This window comes from Alligator sinensis, unplaced genomic scaffold (genome assembly GCF_000455745.1).
Source record: "Alligator sinensis unplaced genomic scaffold, ASM45574v1 scaffold511_1, whole genome shotgun sequence".
Lineage (NCBI taxonomy): Eukaryota > Metazoa > Chordata > Crocodylia > Alligatoridae > Alligator > Alligator sinensis.
This window is the reverse complement of record NW_005842114.1, coordinates 42,154-52,017: the sequence shown is the minus strand read 5'-3', so window position 1 is coordinate 52,017 and position 9,864 is coordinate 42,154.

Below are 9,864 nucleotides of genomic sequence, written 5' to 3'. Positions count from 1 at the left end.
CATGGCTTCATTGTGGGTAAGTCTTGCCTTACTAAACTCAATTCCTTCTATGCATAGGCAGATTAATGCACAGGCCAGGTGGGCACAAGCCCAGGCGCCCCTACCAATTCAGGGTCCTGGCCCACGGATCCTCATCAGCAGGGAAACAAAAGGAGGGTTTAAAACTTCATAGATTTCATAGACATTAAGGGCTGGAAGGGACCTCACGAGATCATTGAGTCCAGCGCCACTGCCATAGGCAGGAAGTCTGCTGGGGTCAAATGATCACAGAAAGATATGCATCCAAGTGCCTTTAGAATGAGTCCAGAGTAGGTGCTTGTATCACCTCTGGGGGAAGTCTCTTCCAGACTCTGAACACTTGGACTGTAAAGAATTTTTCCCTTATGTCCAGTCTAAATCAGCCTTCCAGAAGTTGTGGCTCTTAGACCTAGTTATCCCTTGGGGTTCCCTGGTAAACAACTGTTGGGATAAGAGGAGGAACAAGTTGAGGCATTGTGGGTTAGGATACTTGGAGGTCAAGGGGAAAGGAACTTGGTGTTGGGGGGTCTGCTACAGGCCACCACACCAAGAGGAAAAGCTAGACTTGGAATTCTTGAGGCAGCTCTCAGAGGCCGTACAGTCTAGGGACGGGGGTGTCATGGGAGACCTAAACTACCTTGACATCTGCTGGGAGGAGCAGTCAGCCAAATCCAACCATTCACGTAGGTTCTTAACCTGTGAGCAGGATGTTCACCTAACGCAGGAGGTATACGGTCCCACTAGGGGGAATGCCTTACTAGACTTGGTGTTGGCTATGAGGGAGGACCTGGTAGGGAAGCTGCAGATTTGTGGTCACCTTGGGGACAGTGACCACCAATCAATCAAATTCACCATCCAGTGTGGGGTGTGTAAGATAACTAGTAGGGTGGAAGTGCTTGACTTTAGGAAGGCTAACTTTAGTGTGCTTAGGAGTCTAGTCAATGACACTGCAGGATAAGAGTATTGGCGAGATGGGAGTCCAGGAAGGGTGGTCACTCCTAAAGGAAGTGATCCTTCAGGCTCAGAGGGAGACTACCCCAGTATGAGGGAAAAGGGGGAAAGGAACCAAAAAACTTTCTTGGCTAAACAGGGGAATCCAAGGGAGCCTAAAGACAAAAAAGAAGGCATATAGGTGGTGGAACCAAGGGGAAGCTACCAAGGAGGAGTATACCTACTTGGCCTGCACTTGCAGGTTGGCAGTTAGAAAGGCCAAAGCAACTACAGAGCTGAAGTTGGCAACACAAATTAAAGGCAACAAAAGGGTTTTTTTAGGTATGTAGGGAATAAAAGGAAGGCACAGGGAAGCATAGGAACCCTACAGAACAAGAAGGAGCAATTAGTGACAGAGGGGGAACAGGGCTGAGCTATTCAATGAGTTTTTTGCCTCAGTGTTCCTGAACAGGGCTCAAGATAAGTCTCCTAATGGGTTCTTAGTTGGGTATCAGGGGGACACCAGCGCACCAACTGTCGATGCTGACTTGGTGCAGAATCACTTGGATGGACTGGATGTGTTTAAGTCAGCAGGCCTGTGTTTAAGGCAGCAGGCCCGGATGAGCTTCATCTGAGAATACTGAAGGAGTTGGCCGGTGTCATAGCAGAATCACTGGCATGGCTGTTTGAGCACTTGTGGCACTCAGGTCAGGTCCCAGAAGACTGGAAAAGGGCCAATGTGGTCCCTATTTTCAAGCAGGGGAGGAAGGAGGATCTGAGTAATTATAGGCCCGTCAGTCTCACCTCCATCCTTGGAAAGGTCTTTAAAAAGATTATGAAGGATCATATTTGTGGGAGTCCAGCAGGAAAAATAATGCAGCAGGGAAACCAGCCTGAATTCATAGCAGATAGAGCATACCTGACCAGTCTGGTTTCGTTTTATGATAGGATCACAAAATGCTTAGATGCAGGAGTAGAGGTGGATGTCGTTTTCTTGGATTTTAGCAAGGCCTTCGATATGGTATCTCATCCCATTCTCATAAACTAAGAGGCTGTGACACAGATGTTTACGCAGTCCGGTGGGTGGCAAATTGGCTTAGCATTCACACCCAGAGAGTGGTAGTAGATGGGTTGGTATCAACCTGGAAGGATGTAGGTAGTGGGGTCCCGCAGGGTTTAGTCCTGGGACCTGTACTCTCTAATATCTTCATTAGTGACTTGGATGTGAGCGTGAAGTGTACTCTGTCCAAGTCTGCAGATGATGCTAAATTGTGGGGTGAAGTGTACACTCCAGAGGGTAGGGAATGATTGCAGGCAGACCTGGACAGGTTAGAAAAGTGGGCAGCACACAATAGGATGCAGTACAACAAGGACAAGTACAGAGTGCTGCACCTAGGGTGCAAAAATATCCAGCACATCTACTGGCTGTGAAGTGAACCTCTCAGCAGCACAGAAGCAGAAAGGGATCTTGGAGTCATAGTGGACTCCAAGTTGAACATGAGTCATCAGTGAGACAAAATCATCAGCAAAGCTAACTGCATGTTATCATGCATCAGCAGATACAGGACAAATAGAATGAAGGAGGTGATACTTTCCCTCTATGTGGCATTGGTCAGATCACAGTTGGGAGTACTGCATCCAATTTTGGGTGCCATACTTCAAGAAGGATGTTGATAGACTCAAGAGGGTCCAGAGGAGGGCCACTCATATGGTTAGGGGCTTAGAGGACAAGCCCTATGAGGAGAAACTGAGGGACCTGGACATCTTCAGCCTCGACAAGAGAAAGCTGAGAGGTGATCTTGTGGCCGCCTACAAATTCATTAGGAGGACACAGTAAGGGATCGGAGATGCTCTGGTCACCAGGGCACCTCTTGGGGTAACAAGGACCAACGGTCACAAACTGACAGAGAGCAGATTTAGGCTAGATATCAGGAAAAACTTCTTCATGGTAAGGATGGCCAAAATTTGGAATGGGCTTCCAAGGGAGGTGGTGCTCTGCCCTACCTTGGGGGTCTTTAAGAGAAGGCTGGATAGGCATCTGGCTGGGGTCATCTGACCCCAGCTCTCTTTCCTGCCTAGGCAGGGGCTTGGACTCGATGATATGTTGAGGTCCCTTCCAACCCTAGCATCTATGAATCTATGAATCTATGTTCTCCCAGATCCTGGTGTACCCCCCTTATATACTTATAGGCTGCCACCAAGTCCCCCCTGATCCTTTTCTTCTCCAGGATGAAGAGTCCAGCAGGGAGACAAAAATAACGCCAAGTTTAAAACCCCAGATTTCACATTTGGTTCCCTGCAGCTGGGAGTGAGGCTCTGTGGTGGGCCAGTAGGGGGTGCTCCTGCGTTGAGCTACCTCACTGTACCTGACCACCTTCCAGGCTATGAGTGCCTCCCTGGGGGCACCTCACGTCTGGCCAGCCGCCTTCCTGGAGCACACCTGCTAGCCTGGGAGTAAAAACTGCCACCACTCAGGGCTGGGCTTGATTCTGGCTTTGCATCCCCTGGGTAACACAGGCCTAGTAGGCCTTGAGTGTACTTGACTCACTTCAAGTATTTGGGGGTGCTTCCCTCAGTCAGAAGCACAAGTAGTGGTCTTCTTAGTCAGCTGAACCAAGGGGACCCCAAGGCATAATCTAGATCCATACCCAATAAGTCTCCCACACTAGGTACAAAGGAAAACTTTATTGGTTACAAGGGGTAGGGTTGGAATAGGGTACAGGGTAGAGCAATATCAGAGAAATCCCATAGAGCAAACTGGCATGGCTGGGTAGCCTTTGATCACGCATCTCAGTTACTGAAAGCTATATATCTGGTTAGATCTCAGGTAGCTTACTCACAAGTATCATCCAGAGGCAGGTGGAGATTCCCTCTGGAGGCAGGCAATTCCTTGATCATGAGTTTTGAGAGAGAGAGCAAGTTTCAGATAGTCCAGGTCTTCTCTCTCTGAGTCTTCTTCATGGTTGCGGCCCCCTCTTCCTGGGCAGTCCTTAACTTATATAGCCCTTATGACCTCATTTACCTGGCCCAACAGAGGCCAGTACCTGTTGGCTGTCAGCCAACCAATTTTAAATGCATCACTAGTTGCTGAGCAGACTGTCAGTTCCTAGCTCCCCAGGGAGCCCAAGCCCCTTACCCAGGTATGTGATGCCAGTCACGTAGGCAGAAGGAGCAGGTTTCCCCTCTCCCTCAGGAATGTATCCAGCTCAGGTTACCTAAAGAGATAGGGTAAGGTGTGTATCCTCTGCTGGGCTGATCCTAACCAAATTGTCACAGAGCAGAGTTTTTTCAGAGAAACAGAGGTGGCCTTCTGCCACAGGCTCCTCCTCCAATGGGGCTGGGAGGGTCAGGCTGGGGCTGGGCCAGCCAAGAGTGCCACGCTGCACCTCTGCAGGTGGGTGGCGGCGCTGGGGGAGCTTTGCGGGGGCTATAGCTTCCAAAAATTCACCTTAGCCCCCTGTAGTCACCCCTCCCAGTGCAGAGGTGTGGCACAGTGCTCCTGGCCTGACCTGGCCCAGCCCCATGCATGTGTGCAGCTGCATGGACATAGCTCTGCGCCTGCAGGTCAGTGCAATGGGGGCCGGGTAGGGAGCGAGACAAAGTTGCAGGTGGCTTGTAGGGGGGAGGGGGAGTAGGGGAGAGGGCTGCCTCATAGTGATCGAGAGAGAGTGGGGAAGGGGGGAGGTCCTGTGGGGGGAAAGTAGGTGGCCAGGCTGAGGGGGGTGTGCGCATGCCTGTGTTTGTGCATGTGTGTGTGTTTCTGTGTGTGCGTGCGTGTCTGCGCATGCATGTGTGTCTCTATATGCCTGGGTGTGTCTGTGCATGTGTGAGTGCATGTGTGTGCGTCTCTGTGTATGCATCTGTTTGTGTGTGCATCTCTGCGTGTGTGCATGTGCATCTGTTTGTGTGTGCGTGCATCTGTGCGCACGTCTGTGTACACATCTGTATGTCTGTGTGCATCTGCATCTGTGTGTGTGTGCGCGCGCACGTGTGTGTCTATGTTCATGGAAGGGAGTGTGTTTGTGTCTGTGTCCATGTGCAGAGAGTGAGTAGAGTGCGCGCCCATCTGCATCTCTGTGTGTGCATGTCTGCGTGTGCATGTGTGTGTGAGCATGTGTGCCTGTGTTCATGGCAGACAGAGTGTGTTTGTGTCTGTGCGTCCATGTCCAGAGAGTGATTGAGAGTAGAATGTGTGCATGCCTGTGTGTGTATGTTTGGCCATAGCGGGGGAACAGGGGTAGCGGGGAGAAGAGGTGGGCATGTGCCCTCTCCACCCCCAGCCCATCAGGGTCCACCCAGCCTCCTTTACCAGTACCAGGAGAGGAAGGAGAGCTTCTCCCCACTGCACCCCAGTTCCTGTGTGGGGAGGGGGCCTCCAATTTTGTGTTTGCCCAGGGCCCCAGTACACCTTAATCTGTCTCTGCTTCTATGACCAGGTGACGTATCACCTGGACAAAGGAGAAGAGGTTGATATAATTTATTTGGACTTCAAAAAAGCCTTTGACTTGGTCTCCATGAAATCTTCATGGTTAAACTGGGGAACTGTGGCCTTGACGACCTTACGGTCTGATGGCTCAGGAACTGGCTTTGTGGTTGGACCCAGAGAGTGATAGTCAATGGAACCATGTCAACATGGTGCATGGTGACCAGCGGCATCCCCCAGGGCTCTGTACTTGGACCAGTACTCTTTAATATATTTATAAATGTTCTAGATTCAGGTATCAGAAGCAGACTGGCTAAGTTCACAAATGACACCAAATTAGGGTTCTTCCTACCCAGGTGAAGAACCTTGCACTGCTCTCTATTAAACCGCATCTGATTTCATTCCGCCTATAAATCCAGTCTGTCAAGGTCATCCTGGATATTTGCCCTATTCTCTGGTGTGCCTGTTTCCCCACAGCTTAGTATTGTCCGCAAACTTAATCATTGAGTTTTCCACTCCCTCATCCAAGTCATTAATGAATATATTGAATAGCACAGGTTCAAGCACCAATTCCTAGGGGACACCACTTAAGACAGCCTTCCAGGAGGAGGCCATCCCATCAATTACCTCTCTCTGGGAGCAGCCTCTAAGCCAGTTGCCCACCCACCTCACTGTAGACTGCTCCAGCCCGGTACTCTCCAGTTTGTTAGAGAGAAGCCTATGGGAGACAGAGTCAAAGGCTTTACTCTCAGGTGCAGGTCATTTGAACCAGCAAACTTGAAACATCCAAGTGTTGTATAAGATCCCTGACCTGTTCTGGGTTGGTTTAGTGTAGTCTGTTGCCTTCCCCATTGTCCCAGGGGCATTCAGATAAAAGAGCCCCGAGCCGCACCCTGGGGGCACCGGGGACAGGGAACATGCATAAAAACAAAAAAGCAAGAAAACTACTCACCTGCAACAGGATGCATGACGCCACGGGAATGAGGACTAGAGCCCACGCGGGTTACAAGCCACGCCTTTATCCAGCTGAAGCTGGCTGGTAACATCACGGGCAATCACTGGCCGACGGAAATAAGAAGGAACACTGCGGGAGAAGCGGAAAGAGCAGGAGAAGTGGCAGAGGCTCTCCACACCGCCGGCGGCCAGTGCCAGTACAGTGAAGGAAGATCCGGGCAGGGAGCAGCAGCGGAGATGGCAGGGTCTCCCTGCTCAAGCGATGGACAACTCAAGCCCCGAGGACTGAGGGACGCCAGGAGTGGGACACCTCAGCCAGTGCTGAGGGACAGCAGCACCGCAAGCTGCACTTGGCAGCGTGAAGGGAGCAACGGCCCGGAAAAAGGGGCCATAGCAGACCCAGGGGAAATGACGAGTCATCTTCCTGAATACTCCCAGGTATCAGGTATAGGAGATGGATTGGCAGTAGCAGAGGCGAAGAAACTCCCAAGGGGGGGGTGTCAAGGGGACCCCATCGAATCTTGACAGTGGGGCCGGTGGAACAGCCCTATAGGCCACCCAGATCCTTACTTTGTTTTGTTCATTTTTCTTTTCCCCCTTTTTGGGGCGGTGACGAGGTACGCAGGCCTCATAAATTGAGCCTCTTAGTCTTGAAGGGCCCCAGCACAGGGAAGTGTGTGTGGCTGGGGAGTGCTGGCATTGCAGCTTACTTCCTTTTTTTTGTTCTTGTGTTCCTTTTTTTGTTTCCCCCCTTTTTTTGGTTGCCTCAGAGGGTGGGGCGGGGGGCATAGAGTGAGGCCCCATCACAGAGGGGGTAGGACCCGGTCAATGTAACTAGTAGGCCTGTGGGCCACCACAGGCATAAACGCTCAGGACATAAAACCTGAGGGAGGCACCAAGGCCAAGGAAATACCTACACCGGAGGGACAGCCGCTTCAAGACCTGGTGTCCTGCTGGAGGTTGGCGTGAGGCTGAGATGTAGGGGAGGTGGAGCCCCACGAACGGCCATCAAGCAGAGTACCCACCTGTGAGGGACCTCCAGCGGCTCGTCCCCTACTGGTAGTACATTCAAAGTCATGGCAGGCAAGTTTGGGGGCAGCCACCGAGGCGATAGAGACCTACTTCAGGGGCCACACGAAGCATCGGCATGTCCATCACTGGCCGCTCAGGCTAAGGCGGCACGCAAATGGGTGTTTGAGGCCAGGTGGGCACACCCATGTTCCCTGGGCCTCTTGTCAGGTGAGCAGCCCCAGTTGGATTTCAGGAATACCAACGCAAAGTATGTATTTAGGAATTCTGCCTTTTTGTAGGCATTGACTGTGGGCTACCCCTGGGTATTCAGTAGGGGTCCCACAGTGGAACCTGATTTTTTCTTGCTCCCTATCTATCTGTAGAAGGACTTTTTGTTATCTTTTATACTGATTGCCAGTTTGATCTCCATGCCTGCCTTAGCTTTCCATGTCTTGTATCTGAAGGCCCTGGCAATACAGGTGTATTTGTGTATTCCTCCATGGTTGCTGAGCCATTTCTCCATTGTGTGTATATATATATATGGTTTGTTTTTTTTTCAATAGCTCCTTAATATCCCTGGTGAACCAAGTGGGTCTCCTTGCTCCTTTTCTGCTTTTTGCCCGCATGGGGATGGCCTGTTTTTGAGCCATGAGAATTGCCTCCTTAAGGAAGCACCACTTTTTCATAGCAGTTCTTTGGCTAAAATAAAGCGAGGAGATCTTTGTGGCAGAATCATTAAGGCAGAAGCATTATTCTGTATCTTATATATCCTGGAAAGCTCCCCACTGTCATGTCTTCAGTGTCTTTGGGGTGACAACTGGACATTTCTAAGCTGATGTGTGGTGTATCCTGTATTCTGAGAAATACAATATCTCACCTCTTTATTTTTTTAACCTTTTCCTTTTTTCTTTCCATTGCTTCCGCAGGCAAACCTAGGCCAGTTACTGAGCAGACATGAAGCTAAGTCAAAGGTCTGAGACCAGCTCAGTGACCCTCAGGACCCCTGGACTTCCACCATTATTTGCTCCAAGGCTGCTCAGCCTTCCCCACTCCTCCCAGTAGTAGCATCCAAAATTTTGTCTCTTTGTACATGGCAATGAGGTTTCTGAGAAGTGACATCAGCATGCCTGGCACTTTACAAGCGTGCCAACTAATTGAGAACTGGAAAGACTACGTCTGTCTGGGTGTGGAGGTTGCTTAAGGGATGCACGGTTTCACTTTCTGAGGGCTTCAAGCCAGAAGATGTCCTTCTACCTGGATCCTCTTGTCTTTCCTTACCAGGTCTGTCCACTCTGTTAATGAGGAACAATGACTGTGCAGGCTAGTTCACCCCTTGCCCCGTGAAATTGCAAAACACCCAACCAAATTCCTCAAATTGGACCTTGGAGCAGGGGGCTGAAGTCAAGTGGCCAACACAGTGGACTTTGGATCTCAGGTACACTAACTGAAATGGTCTGTTCTAAAACCCCACCATATGTCAAACCCTGGGAAGGCTCAGACACATAATCAGAATGAGATGATTGCTCATTCCAGTGGTGAGATAGATCCTACTCTGGACTCACCTGCAGTTGGAGCAGGTTTTCCTTGTTTTCCTTCTGCTTCATTATGAATTCACAGATCTAGGTTTTCCATTTGCCATGGGAAAAATGTGATAAAACACGGATTTTCTCATTTTAAGAAGAAAAATGCAGATTTTCTCTTTTTTGAGGAGAAAAAAGTGGGGAAATGGCAGGTTTCCCCTTGCAGGCTGGCAGAGTTCCAGGAAGCTAGGCAGTGTGGAGAGCAGCTCCTCACAGATATGTCACGGGTGGCTTGTCCAGAGGCCAGTGGGGAAGAGCTGGCTCCCCGGCACTGTACTCACTTCTGGGGGTGGCATGGAGGGCACGTGCCCCCCAGATTTGTACATGGGGCAGAGGCAGATGTGAGCTGGCCGCTGCAGGCTTTGGGTTCTCCACCCTGCTGCCCTTCCCCTAGGGACCTCTGTGGCCCAGCAGGCAGGACCTGGCACAGCAGGCCAGTGAGGGGCAGAGAGGCTTGGTGCCACTGCCAGGAGCACTGCGTCACCATGGCAAGGTACCCCCTGCCCACCCAGCAGCAGCAAGGGTGGCAGCACGGAGTTGTGCCCCCCGCTACTACCAGGTGGGCAGAGAGTGCCTCACCATGGCAACGCGGGGCTCCTGGCAGTGGCAGCAAGCATCCTGGCCTGGTACTGCTCTGCTGTGCCAGGTCCCACCCACCAGGCCATGGAAGCAGGGTGGGGAGCCCTGAGCCAGTAGCAGGCAGTCCACAGCCACCCTGTGGCAGGGCACCTGCAGTGCCTGCCACTTTGAGGTTTCTAGTTGGCAGTGAAGCAGCCATCAGGTGAATGCTAGCCTCATCAAGGCTAGCACAAGACCCTAGGAGGGCCCTGGGATTGGCTGAGGGGGTGGAGCAGCCTCCATTTTAACCCAGGCCCTTAGAGAGAGAAGCAGCAGTCTGAGCTGAGCAGTTTGTGACCAGCCAGAAAGAAAGAAACATCTCTCTGGTGC